We start from the raw sequence: 14936 nt of genomic DNA, 5'->3' as shown, positions 1-14936 counted from the left end.
TTAGACTCTTTGGCCTTTGCCATTTTGGCAGGTGAAAACCAGTATTTCCTTTTTAACTATTATAAAAACTGACCAACATTTAACTATGTAGAGTGACTAGAATGTTGAATTCCCATTATTCAGTGTGTAGATTTTAAGGATTTTTATTTATTTTTAATAGTTTTATTATGAAAGACTGAATGATGGCCCCCTAAAGATGTCTGTGGCCTAGTCCCTGAAATCTTTGACTATGATGATATGTTGTAGCATGTATCAATATTTCATTCATTTTTATTCCTGAGTAAGATTCATGTATATGAATATACAATCATTTGTTTATCTATTCATCAGTTAACAGCCATTTGGATTATTTCCATATTTACTTCATCTATATTTTAAAGTACTCTAAAGTAAAGTAAAATACAGACGTTTTCTTTATAATCATAATACCATTCTCACATCTTAACAATCACAAAATTAACAGTAATATCACACAAAATAACAATAGTTTCACTTACCCAGTCCTTCTTAAAATTTCCCTAGTTGTTTTGTAGTTTGTTTTTTACAATTAGGAAATAAATAAGGTGTATACCTTGCATTTGGTAGTTATATTTCTTGAATGTCTTTAATCTCGAACAGAGCTATATATTTCCCAACTCCAGCCACTATTTTCTTTTCCCATATGCCTATGCCATTCATTTTTTTTTTCTTTTAAGAAACTGGATCAGTTTTTCTGTAGACTGTTCCGCCTTCTAGATCTACCTGACTACTTCTTATATTTTGTTTTTTTATTTGAATTTTCTATAAATTGAACATCAGATTTAAAGATGATAAAATTTGGGTTAAACATTTTTGGTAAAAGTAATTCATAAGTGATGCTAGGTGCCTTATATTGTATTCAGTTAGGATACAGAAAATGCGAAGTCTTAATCAGTTATCATGTTAAGACTGCGAGGTTTGGTTGTGGTTTAGAATCCACTGATGATTTTGGTTCCAATCACCTATCTTATAAGAGATTACAAAATGGTATTATTTTTAATTTGGTCATTTCTTAACTGGAATTCTCCTGTAAAGGATTGCTTTCATGAATTAAGTTATAGTAAAATATAGTTTTTATTATATTATTAATAAGGGTAAACAATTCTTTTCTTCTACTGATTTTCAGTAATGAAAATGGTACCATCATGACAACTAAGTCTGTATTTCTTCTCTCCCTGACCCTAGAGTTGGAAGGGCTATCTCTCAGTCTTTTGACTATGAATTAAATATATGTATATGTAAAATGTATGTATATGTATTATCCTTTAACAATCAAGGTTATGTTTATTTTCATATGTTTGAGGGTTAAGGATTATTGGTATTTGCTTTTTGTAAATTGTTTATATATTTTGGCAATACATTTTGATTTCTGAGTTTTAGATATAGTTGGATTGGACTCTACAAGGTTGACTTAGTTTACGTTTTGTGATAATGTGAGTTAGTTGTATATTATGGGAAGTAGCTACATATTAGTGCTTTTGAGATCCTTGGAAAATTAAAGGTGGTTGTGGATTGATGAGAGAGGTCAAACTGAAGATGAACTATAGTATCAGTACATTTTGAAATCATTTCCTTAATCCTGAAGAAATTATCATTGAGTATCTCTGCTCATGTTGTAATAAGACTTAGAGGGAAAAAGAGCATATAAAGAGAATATTATTTATTATTCAAAATAAATTTTCTTTTCACTTATGTAAACTGTACTACAATCCATTTGTGCTCTGCCAAAAGACATTAAAGAAGACTTAGCTGAGTTTACATGTCCAGAGTGTCCGACAAGGTCTTTCCTTGTGGTGGTAGTGTGAGAGCAGAGTACGAACTGCAACAACTGGAGTCATGGTAGGACAGGCATTTAGGAAGTTTTGTCCCTAGCTGAAAGAAGTGCAGCTGAAACTGTAACCATAGGAGACATTATGCTTCCAGAAAAAACCACAAGGAAAAGTATTGCAGGCAATGATAGTAGCTATTGGATTGGGCTCTAAAGGAAAGGGTAGAGAGATTCAGCCAGTCAGCATGGAAGTTGGAGATAAAGTTCTTCTCTCAGAATATGGAGGCACCAAAGTAGTTCTAGATGATAAGGATTATTTCTTATTTAAAGATAGACAAAATTTGAATGGGAAAGAAAAAAATTAATAATAGCTAAAGTGCTCTTTAGAAGGAAAGGAGGAAGAAGATGGTGTGTGTGTGTGTGTACTTGATTTATGCAAAGCTGGCACTTCAGAGCTTTGGGAAAAGGATGAACTTCTAAGCAATAGTGGTGGGAATAAATTGTTAGCCATTATTGTCTATTTCTTGACTCTTGCTGGTGCCTTGCAGTTTGAATTATTATGGCTTTATAGTTTGTTTTGCTAATTATTGCTTTTTCTCAAAGATCCTTTGCTGTTCTCGTTTATTCTTCATGTCATTTTTTTCTTAATTAATCCTTGTTTATAAAGGAATCTTAGAGTAAAAAGCTGTAAAGTGAGTAAACTGTACATTACGGTGGAGGAGGGATAGCTAGTCGAAATATCCAGAAAAGCTTTGTTCGTGATGGTTTGTATACTTTTGTCACTTTGTTTGAAGTTCCTCTTTCCTCTCCCCTGCCCTCAGCTCCTCTGCTAGTATTTGGTATGTGACCTGTAGAATGTTAACATTGAGCAGGCCTTGAGGTGGAAGGTGCTACCTCATTGATAGTCAGGGATGGTATTACTTACTTTATGAATTTTTCAACTCTAAGATGAATAACTGTAGGGAAGACTCTGAATCCAAACATTTCTGAGATTGCTCACTCCTGGAATTCCTTGGATCCCATATGTGCTTTCCTCAAGTCAGCCAAAAATTGATGTCTGCCAGTTTTTTTTAGAAGCAGTAAGTCCTTTAGGACTAATCTAATCTTTCCTTACTGTAAACTGTTTTTGGCACCAGGGTAGCAAGATTTTGTTACAGTTTCCAGGCATGGTTGAAAAATGTTCAGATTCTTCAATAGTTTTCAACTTTTCACCTTATTAAAATTCCTTGTGAAGCAAAGGTGTGAAATAAAATCAAGATTAAATCTAGAGTAAATTTTAAGTAATATACTGCTTATTTTTCTTAATAAAGTGTTTTAAAATTATTTATATGACTGATTTCATACTAAAGTTGAAAAGGGAAAGTGTTCATTGCTTAATCATGTCTGTTTGTGACCCCATTAACTGTAGTCTGCCAGACTCCTTAGTTCATGGAATTCTCCAAGCAAGAATACTGGAGTGGGGAGCCATTCCCTTCTCCAGGGAATCTTCCTGACCCAGTAATTGAACCCAGGTCTCCTACAATGCAGGCAGCTCCTTTACCATCTGAACCACTAGGGAAAATATAGCAATGAAATAAAAAACAATGCAGAGCTAAAGACAGAGGTAGTAAAATCATCTTTGTCTGCAGTAAATAGTTGAGATACATGAAACAGAGTTGTAAAATATGATGTCCAAACACTAAGCTATATATGTGTATATAGTTACATATAAACGTCATGGTAGCCACAGACCAAAAATCTATAATAGATACATACGCACAAAGAGAAATGAATCCAAACATAACACCACAGTTAGAAGAGAGGACAAAAACTACAAAAACTACCAGAAAATGATGAACAAAATGGCAATAAGTACATAGCTATCAACAGTTACTTTATAAATAGACCGCATGCTCCAATCAAAAGACATAAAGTGGAGGAGGAATGGATACAAAAGCGAGACCCGTCTATGTGCTGCCTGCAAGAGACTCATTTCAGATCTAAAGACACAGACTGAAAGTGAGAGGATGGAGAAGTTTTCCCATTCAAATGGAGACAGAAAGCAGGGATAACAATACTTATATCAGACAAAATAGACTGTAAGACAAAGACTGTAATGAGAGACATTACATAATGATCAAAGGATCAATACAACAAGAAGATACAACAGTTGTAAGTGTATGTGTGTATATATATATATGTACCCAATATAAGAACACCTAAATAAATAAAGCAGTTAACAAACATAAAAGGAAAAATTAACAGTAACACAGTAATAGTGGGAGACTTTTAACACCCCACTTACATCAGTGGACAGATCATCCAGACAGAAAATTTGTAAGGAAACCCTGGTCCAGAAGACAAATTAGACCAGATGATTGATGCATATATATACATAAACACATACATCCATACATATAAACATTCTATCTAAAAGCATGAGAATACACACTCAAGTGCACATGGAACGTTCTCCAGGATAGATCACATGCTAGGCCACAGAATAAGTGTTAGTAAATTTAAGAAGATTGAAATCGTGTCAAGCAATATGAGACTACAGATCAGTTATAAGAAGAAAGAAAACTACAGAAGACTCCAAATGTATGGAGGATAAACAATATTCACTAAACTCTCCAGCCCATTATATGTCCATTTTATTGGTATATAATTGTTCATAGTAATCTCTTAATAATCCTTTGTATTTCTGTACTATCAGTTGTAATTACCTTTTCATTTCTGGTTTATATGAGTCCTCTTTTTCTTGGTGAGTCTGGCTAAAAGTTTATCGGTTTTGTTTATTTTTTCAAAGAATCAGCTCTTAGTTTCATTGATCTTTTCTGCTGTTTTAGTCTCTGTTTCATTTATTTCTGCTCTGATCTTTATTACTTCTTTTCTTTTTACTAACTTTGGGTTTTGCTTCTTTTTATAATTATTTAGGCATAAGGTTTGATTGTTTGAGATTTTTGTTGTTTTTTGGGATAGGCTTTTATCTCTATAAACTTCTCTCTTAGAACTGCTTTTGTTGCATCCCATAGATTTTGGATCATTGTGTTTCTTTTTTCATTTATCTCCAGGTTTTGTGTTTTTTTTTTTCTCTTTGATTTCTTCAGTTACCTAGTAGTTACTTAGTAGCATATTGTTTACTGTCTACATCTTTGAGGTTTTCTGTTGGTTTTTTTTCTTACAACTGATCTCTAGTCTCATATTGCTTGATAGGATTTCAAGAAAAAATGGATTAATTCCTAGGATATACAGTCTTCCAAGACCAAATTAGCAATAAATAAAGCATATGAGCAGACTGGTTACCAGTAATGAAATTGAATCAGTAATCAAAAAGCTCCCAAAAAACAAAAGTCCAGGATGAGATGGCTTTACAGGTGAATTCTCCCAAACATTTAAGGAAGAAATAACACCTACTCTTCTCAAGCTATTCCAAAAAACTGCAGAGGAAGGAATACTTTTGAACTCATTCTGTGAGACCAGTGTCACCCAGATACCAAAAGCAGATAAAGACCACACACAAAAAAAGAAAATTACAGGCTAATACCACTGATGCAAAAATTATCAACAAAATATTAGCAAACTAAATTCAGTAATCCATTAAAAGGATCATACACCATGATCCTTGATGAAAGTGAAAGAGGAGAGTGAAAAAGTTGGCTTAAAGCTCAACATTCAGAAAACTAAGATCATGGCATCTGGTCCCATCACTTCATGGCAAATAGATGGGGAAACAGTGGAAACAGTGTCAGACTTTATTTTTGGGGGCTCCAGAATCACTGCAGATGGTGATTGCAGCCATGAAATTAAAAGATACTTACTCCTTGGAAGGAAAGTTATGACCAACCTAGATAGCATATTGAAAAGCAGAGACATTACTTTGCCAACAAAGGTCTGTCTAGTCAAGGCTATGGTTTTTCCTGTGGTCATGTATGGATGTGAGAGTTGGACTGTGAGGAAGGCTGAGTGCCGAAGAATTGATGCTTTTGAAGTGTGGTGTTGGGGAAGACTCTTGAGAGTCCCTTGGACTGCAAGGAGATCCAACCAGTCCATCCTAAAGGAGATCAGTCCTGGGTGTTCATTGGAAGGACTGATGCTAAAGCTGAAACTCCAGTACTTTGGTCACTTCATGCAAAGAGTTGACTCATTGGAAAAGACTCTGATGCTGGGAGGGATTGGGGGCAGGAGGAGAAGGGGACCACAGAGGTTGAGATGGCTGGATGCCATCACCGACTTGATGGACATGAGTCTGAGTGAACTCCGGGAGTTGGTGCTGAACAGGGAGGCCAGGCGTGCTGCAATTCATGGGGTCGCAAAGAGTTGGACACTACTGAGCGACTGAACTGACTGACTGACACCATGATCAGTTGGGATTCATCCCAGGGAAGCAAGGATGATTCAGTATCCACAAATCAATATAATATACCATATTAACATATTGAAGACCAAAGCATATGATCATTTCGGTAGATGCAGAAAAACTGGCAAAAATTCAACATCCATTTATGATTAAAAAAAAAAGAAACCCTCAACAAAGTGTAGATATAAAGGGAACATACCTCAATATATGACAGGCCCACATCTAATATGATGCTCTGTGGTGAAAAATTCAAAGCATGCTCTAAGATCAGGAACAAGACAGAGCTGTCCACTATTGTCCACTATTTTGTTCAACAGAGTATTGGAGGTCCTAGCCAGAGCAGTCATAACAAGAAAAAGAAATTAAAGGAGTCCAATTTGGAAAGGAAGAAGTAAAACTGTCATTCTTTGCAGATGACATGATACTATGTATAGAAGATTCTAAAGATACCACCAAAAAACTATTAGAACTAATAAATGAGTTCAGTAAAGTTGCAGGTTACAAACTTAGTATACAGCAATCTGTTGTGTTTCTGTACACTAACAATGAACTATCAAATAGAAATTAAGAGAATAATCCTATTTAAAATTGCATCAAAAATATTTGGGAATGAGTCTAAACAAGGAGGTAAAAGATGTATAGTCAGAAAACTATAAGACATTGACGGAAGAAATTGAAGACAACACAAACAAATGGAAAGGTATACCCGGCTCATAGATTGGAGGAATTAATATTGTTAAAAAGACCACACTCCCAAATGCATTCTATAGATGTAGTGCAATCCTTATCAAAATACCAATGGCATTTTCTATGGAAATGCACGAGACACTAAAGAGCCAAAAATATCTTGAGAAAGAACAACAAAACTGGAGATATCACATGCTCTAATTTCAAACTATACTACAAAACTACACTGATCAAAATAGCATGTTACTGGCACAAAAACAGACACAGATCAGTGGAACAGAATTGAGAACCTAGAAATAAACCCATGCACTTATGTTCAGTTAGTCTATAACAGAGGAGGCAAGAATATACAGTAGGGAAAAGAAAGTCTCTTCAGGAAGTGGTGCTGGTAAGATTGGACAGCTACATGTAAAGGAATAAAATTAGAGCATTCTTTAACACAGTATACAAAAATAAAATGGATTGATTACTTGACATAAGACCTGAAACCATAAAACTCCTAGAAGAAAACATGGGTAGCATATGCTCTTTGACACTGCTGTTAGCAGTTTTTTTTGTGTATGTCTCCTCAGGCAGGGGAAACAAAAACAAATAGACTAGTGGGACTTAATCAAACCAAAAAGCTTTTGTAGAGCAATGGAAACAACTGAGAAAATGAAAAGGCAGTCTACTGAATGGGTGAAGATGTTTGCAAATGATCTATCAGATGAGGGATTAATATCCAAAATGAATAATACGATGAGGGATTAATATCCAAAAAGAACTCATACATCTTAACATTAAAAAAAAAAGAACAAGCAACCAGATTTAAAAAAAATGAGTAGATAATGCGGATACACCTTTTTCTGCTGAAGGCATACAAATAGCCATTGGACACATGAAAAGATACTCAGTACCACTGATCATCAGGGAAATGCAAATGAAAACCAGAGTGAGATACTATCTCACATCTGTCAGAATGGCAATCATCAGTTCAATTCAGTTGCTAAGTCGTGTCCGACTCTTTGCGACTCCATGGACCACAGCATGCCAGGCCTCCCTGTCCATCACCAACTCCCGGAGTTTACTCAAACTCATGTCCATTGAGTCAATCAAAAAGACAACAAATATGTGTTGGTAAAGATCTGGAGAAAAGGAAAGCCTTGTGCACTGTGGGCAGGAATGTAAATTGGTAAAGTCGAACTGTGGTGCTGGAGAAGACTGTTGAAAGTTCCTTGCACTGCAAGATCAAACTTGTCAGTCCTAAAGGAAATCACCCCTGAATATTCATTGGAAGGACTGATGCTGAAGCTGAAACTCCAATACTTTGGCCACCTGAGACAAAGAGTTGACTCATTGGAAAAGACCCTGATGCTGGGAAAGATTGAAGGCAGGAAGAGAAGGGGACCACAGAGGATGAGATGGTAGGATAGCATCACTGACTCAATGGACATGGGTTTGAGCAAACTCTGGGAGATGGTGAAGGACAGGGAGGCCTGGCGTGCTGCAGTTCGTGGGGTTGCAAGAGTCGGACATGACTTAGCAACTGAACAACAACAACAAAGTCACTATGGAAAAAAGTATGGAGTTTCCTCAAAACATTAAAAATAGAACTACCATACAGTCCAGCTATTGCCCTTCTGGGTATTTTTCGAAAGAAAAAGAAAATGAGATACATGAATCCCTATGTCCATTGCAGCATATTTACAATAGCCAAGAAATGGAAGAAACTAAAGTGTCTGTTGATTGCTGAACGTATCAGAATTCATATAGTCATTTACTTTTACCAGTTGGATTGCTTCCAGTGTTTTCCTATTACATATAATACAGCAATAGCCTTATATGTATGGTAGAAGTGATTTCTATCCTGTGAGTAAAGGATGGTAAAATTACTTCCATTAATTCAATTCCTGTTGGCAGGGCATGAGAAACAAGTGTTAACAGGTCAGGAAGAGACTTTATGGGGCACTGATAGTGCTTCCACACGTATTTCTTGTTTATTTGAAAACTGATAAGGCTGGTCACATGTGGTGGCCTGGCAGCTCGGAGGGTCCTTTGACCGCAGAGGACTGACTGGAAAGATCAAAATCTGTCCACGTGTCACCCATTTTTGGTACACTTGTTGGAAAGCTGAGGATTAGAATTGTGATTCCTTGTGGGTTCTTGTTAAGTGGATTTGGTGAAGGCATTATTTTAAGGAGTTTTCTTTGGGGTAAGTGAGTGGTAGATTGAAAAGTCAACAAACTTTTACTAACACACAAGGCATCATTTTCTGGTTTATGCACTCTAGTGATAGAGACAAACAAGTTAACTAAGTAAAACGCAGTATTTAGAATATTAGAACATGAAAATGAAGAAAAGTTGAAAGATGGGAAAGGGAGACTAAAATATGAATACTTTGATACTCATATTTGATGCTTCACAGTTTGAACTTCACACATTGTAATAAAGAAAAAAAATTGATGTTGATTAAAAATAGACATGCACAATTGGACTATGTCTAAAGGCTGTTTCTTGACTTTGTAATCCACAGATTTGCAGTAAATCCCTAAATGTATTTCATGTAATGTATAAATAACAAAGATATGAAACAGATATTAAAAACCAATATCTACGTCTCAGCTAAAAAAATGATGCTTTCTAAAACTGTTTTTGTTTACTTGCTAAGTCGTGTCTGACTCTTTCATGACCTCATGGACTGTATAGCTTTCTAGGCTTCTCTTTCCATGGGATTTCCCAGGCAAGAATACTGGAGTGGATTGCCAAAAGCTTTTATTTTAAATTTATATTTGATTAGGGCATTAACACTGAATGAACTTAGCTTTCTAGATTTGAGAGCAGTGCTGAGCAGTGTAGTGACCCTTGTATGCTTACCAAGAATGAAAATCATTTTGCCAAAAAGTGGGCAAAGCATAGAGAATAGAAACAGCAGAACATGATCGGGGGAGCATAGATTTTGGAGTCAGAGTGACTTTGTCTTGCACCTCAGCTCTGCTGCTTATTAGCTTTGTGAATTTAGAGTGTGTGCATGTGTGTTCAGTCCTGTCCGACTCTTTGTGATCCCATGGACTGTAGTCCATCAGACTCCTCTGTCCATTGGATTCTCCAGGCAAGAATACTAGAGCAGGTTGCTGTTTTCTCCTCCAAGGTATTTTCCCAACTGAGGGATCAAACCCAAATCCCTTGTGCCTCCTGTTGTTGGCAGGCGATTCTTTACCGTTGAGCCACCTGGGGAGCATAGGGAAGCCCCTTAATCTCACCGAACTTGTTGACGGTTCTGTAAAATGGCAATGATATTACCTACCATGTAGATTTGTAGGAAGGAGAAAAACCATAATGCACATAAAGTGTCTGACTTTCCTCTTCTCTCCCATTAATTTAAAAGATCAAGGTCTCTGTCTTGAGAGTTACTCTAAAATACTTGATGGGGTGAAAATAAGCAACACAGATTTAACCAATTTTCTTATGACTTTTATTTTCTTATTGAAAATCGTATGACTCTTTTGAATTAATCATTCAACTATTTTAAAAATTAGGCCAAACACAGAGTATGGTAATATTTGTCAGTGTCCTTTTTATAAAGGCTACTTTTTAGAAACCTTTATTGCATAATGAAAATTGTATTATGTATATTGAGCACTAGATGGTGCTCAAATAAGGAAGAAGGCAGCTTTTGGCACAGTCACACAATCACTAAGCTTATTTTTTCTCAGTACCAAAGTAATGCATGTTTAGTACCTTTATATACAGGAAAGCTCAAGGAAGGCAAAAAAAGATTAAAATAATACGAATCTGAAATAACCGTTCTTGACTTTTGGTGAATTATCTTGTCAGTTCTCTCATTTAAAAATGCTTGTACCATATTCCACACATTGTTTCTTTAACTCACATGTTCTCATGTCATTGTTTTCACATCACATAATTTTAAGGGATTATAGAATGTTTTGTCTTAAAGATTTCCATAATTTATATAATTGAATGTTTTGGTTGTTTCATATTTTTTTTTTTATTAAATGTAAAACTATGATGAACTTCATTGAAATCAAATCTTTGTGCTATCCCTAACTGTATATCAAGGCTTCCCTGATAGCTCAGATGGTAGAGAATCAGTCTGCAGTGCAGGAGACCCCGGTTTGATTCCTGGGTCGGGATGAACCCCTGGAGAAGGGATAGGCTACCCATTCTGGTATTCTTGGGCTTCCCTTGTGGCTCAGCTGGTAAAGAATCTGCCTGCAATGCGGGAGACCTGGGTTTGATCCCTGGGCTGGGAATATCCCCTGGAGAAGGGAAAGGCTACCCACTCCAGTATTCCGGCCTGGAGAATTCCATGGACTGTATAGTCCATGGGGTTGCAAAGAGTCGGACATGACTGAGTGACTTTCACTTTCACTAACTGTGTAACTAGAGTGAGTTCTTAGTAGTTGATTTGCTGGTAAAGCAGTCTTTTTTTTTTTAAATCACATAAATCTTTCATTGTATAAAAGTTAGAAAATACAGAAACAAAAGGGAAAATAATAGTGTATCCTCATCCCATAGAGATTACCACTTGTGATATTTTGGTATGTTTTTCCATACTTAAAAAAAATGTTGATTTGGTGCATTGGGTCTCATTGCATCGTGCGGATCTTTTGTGTGGTGCACCGACTCTCTAGTTGTGGTGTGTCGGCTCAGTCGTTGCGGCATGTGGGCTCTCTTATTGTGTGCCTCCCATTTGTTAGGCAGTGTTTTTAAGGGCTGGAAACTTTGTAGTGAACGTGAGGGACAAGGTTCCTGTCCTCATGCAGCTTATAGTTTAGTGGAAGAGATGGGCACTAAACAAGTGAAGAAATGAATGAATGAGTCATTTCTGAAAAATGAAGCAGAGCAAGCTCATGGAGAGTGGTCGAATGGGAGCAAATGCCAGTGGGAGATTTCTTTAGCCAGAGGGTCTTGGGGAAGCAGCATTTAAGCAGATGTGAGTGAAATCAGGGAGCTCTGTATTTTCTGGGGAAAGAGTATTCCACCAGATAGAAGGAACAGCAAGTGTAACAGACTTGAGGCAGGACTGCGTTCTGTATGTTAGAGGAATAGCAAAAAGGCCAGTGTGGCAGAGCAGTGAGCAAGGAAACAAATTACATAAGGACTCTTGGCCATGGTGAAGATTTTTTGTGCTGTGTGGTGTTCCAGAGTCGAGCATGCTTTCATGTTGGTATTTGGGAATTTAGTCTAGTCTGCTGTAATTTATTTTCTTGCCTGGAGAATCCCAGGAACGGAGGAGCCTGGTGGGCTTCCGTCTATGGGGTCACACAGAGTCGGACACGACTGAGGTGACTTAGCAGCAGCAGCAGCTGTAATTTATTAACTCTCCTATAATGTAGAAAGGTTTTACTCACATAGTTTGTTTATTGTGGTATCATTTACATAATATAAAACTTACCATTTTAGCCATTTTTCTTTTCAGTTTAGCCATTTTTAAGTGTATGATACGGTGGCATTAAGTACATTCCCAGTGTTTTACAGTGATCACTGCTCTCCATTTCCAGAACTTTCCATCATCTCAAACAGAAACTGCACATTAAACTCCCTATTCCCCCACTTCCCCAGACCATGGTAATCTGTACTCTGCTTTTTGTCTGTGAATTTGCCTATGCTCGGTACCATGTATAAATGGAATTGTTTAATATTTATCCTTTTGTGTCTGACCTTTTTCGCTTAGCATAATATTTTCAAGGTTAATTCATGTTGTAGTTAGCACACATCAGAATTTCCTTTCTTTTTAGAATGAATAATACCATTGTATGTATTTCCAACATTGCATAGTGTTTTTTTATCAGTTTGTTGTACTTTTTATATTTCTTTTAAATAAATGCCTTTCATTTCTCTTCCACATTGTTAGGTTCTGGTTCTCTCTCTTGATTTCTTTTTTTCAGGGATCCTCTTTGTATTATAAAGAATATGTCCATTCTCCTAAGAGACTGGACTGATGTAAACACAAGTGTTAATTTAGCAGTTACTTATCGAGTATGTGCTATGTGCCAGGTGCTGGGCTCACTGCCTTAGGTGGGTTTCCTCATCTAGTTCTCACATCAGGTCTGTGAAGTTGGTACTATTAATATCCCTGCCTGTCAGAAAACAGGCTTGGGAAGGTTTTCCCAAGTTACATGGCTAGTAGCTAGCATGCTGCTGCTGCTGCTGCTAAGTCGCTTCAGTCGTGTCAGACTGTGCGACCCCATAGACGGCAGCCAATCAGGCTCCACCGTCTCTGGGATTCTCCAGGCAAGAACACTGGAGTGGGTTGCCATTTCCTTCTCCAATGTGTGAAAGTGTAAAGTGAAAGTGAAGTCGCTCAGTCGTGCCTGACTCTTAGCGACCCCATGGACTGCAGCCTACCAGGCTCCTCCGTCCATGGGATTTTCCAGGCAAGAGTACTGGAGTGGGGTGCCATTGCCTTCTCCGTAGCTAGCATGGACCAGATTCAAACCAGCTTTATGTATCTCCAGAGATGAATTCTGTTGGGTATCATGCTACGTGGTCTCCATTTGGAAGTATAGACTGATCACTGTCTGAGCTTCAAATAATGGCTAAAGAGATGCAACATGAACTTACAGATGCTCATCTTCAAGAAAACAATCCCCTGTTTTATATACTCAGGTTTTCAAGCTCTTTGAAAATGAGGTTTGTAACAACACATACTTTGTTTGAGTGCGATTATTTACAATATGAATGTAATATATTATTTACAATTAATATTGATGGATAACCTTGCCTCAAGTGGAGTGTGTCTTCTCTGTTTAAGGGGAGCTGCCAGAATGAGCCTTTCTCAGAATTTCTTTTTCTGTTTCCTCAATTGAGAAACAGGAAAAGAGACTTTTACTAAATTAGGTCATAAGTTTTTAACTGACAGAAAGTATTAAGTGACTGTACTTTTTTTTCTTTGAATTTTTGATGCCTGTCTCTGCTTTCATATTTTTATTCTCTTTGGCCCACTTTATGTATGATTTTATTAGAGCTTCTCAAGTTGAAACAATCTCCTCTGTCATTAAGGTGGGCCTGGGATAACTCCTAAACCGTTTCCTAAACTCTGTTTTTTTCATCATATGTTCAATTGAATGGTGACCAAGATAGTGTACTTGGCCATTTTGTAAGGGAATAAATAATTTGAGACTATTTTTTGCATCTTATTTTCCCAAGTTGAGGAACCAAAAGAAGTTCAGTTTTTACATCTTGAGTCAAAACCTTTGTTCCCCCCTTTGTTTTATGTATATACTTTTCTATGCAGAATCATTTGAAAAGACACTTGAGTTTGTCCAGGGTTGATTGCTCCCTTAAACTAAAAACTTAAGTGGGGGAAGACAACTAATTCTGTTTAAAGCATTAAAATAAGGGAGAAAATGAGTTTTGCTCCAAGTGTACCCTTCTTCCCTTTTCTCACTACGTTGGTTGGAATCTGAATTTTTAAGTCATTTTTTCTGTTGCTTTCTTGAGAAAAAAAAATGCTGTATGATCTTGCTGGTAGTTGCTGAAATTTTGACATTTTAATAGTTACGGTTTCTTTCATTTTGGCAGTTGAATGACAGCATATAGGATTGTCTGTGAATCACATGAATATAAATACTTTTTGGTTCTACTTGGTGCATTAAAAAGTGCTATAATAAACTTATATGCAGTTTTTATCCTTTGACTTTTTCCTATGAATAGACTCTTTTAAAACCTTAACGTTCCCACAGTTTAACCACTGAATGGGCTGGTTTTGTTAGTTTTGTGAATGATTTCCGTAATTCTTTCTTTGCTAAAGTAAGGGGGAAAATGTCTTTAGAAGTGCTTCTATGCTTTTCTGAATGGTTACTTGTTGATTTTACTTAGGTTGTGTCTTAAACTGACAAACATACACTCTGTTGGAGAATGTATGCTGTGGGCTGAAAATGACACTTGTTAATATAAAGTGTCAATTTTGACATCATTTTATAGTGGAATTTTCAGTGAAAAAGACTTACAAATTTTCATGTTTATTTTATGAACCTCATAGCTACTTAAATTGTTTAGCAAATCAGTGTCAGAAATCTACGAATAAATCTCCCCTCCACAATTTTCTGCCCATCTGCTTTTCATTAAAAGATTTGAACTATGAGTTTATCATCTTTTGTCATTGAGATTCATATATGAGAT

At 36.5% G+C, this 14936-nt stretch overlaps 1 protein-coding gene across 7 annotated transcripts in view; it reads left to right on the top strand.

Annotated features, from left to right (window-relative positions):
• DYM (dymeclin) overlaps positions 1-14936 on the top strand; it is a 392053-nt gene that overhangs the window by 24621 nt on the left and 352496 nt on the right. The window lies entirely within an intron of this gene.

This window comes from Bos indicus, chromosome 24 (assembly GCF_029378745.1).
Source record: "Bos indicus isolate NIAB-ARS_2022 breed Sahiwal x Tharparkar chromosome 24, NIAB-ARS_B.indTharparkar_mat_pri_1.0, whole genome shotgun sequence".
NCBI lineage: Eukaryota > Metazoa > Chordata > Mammalia > Artiodactyla > Bovidae > Bos > Bos indicus.
Note: the sequence above shows the minus strand (reverse complement) of the source record. Positions and strands in the feature narration are given on the sequence as shown.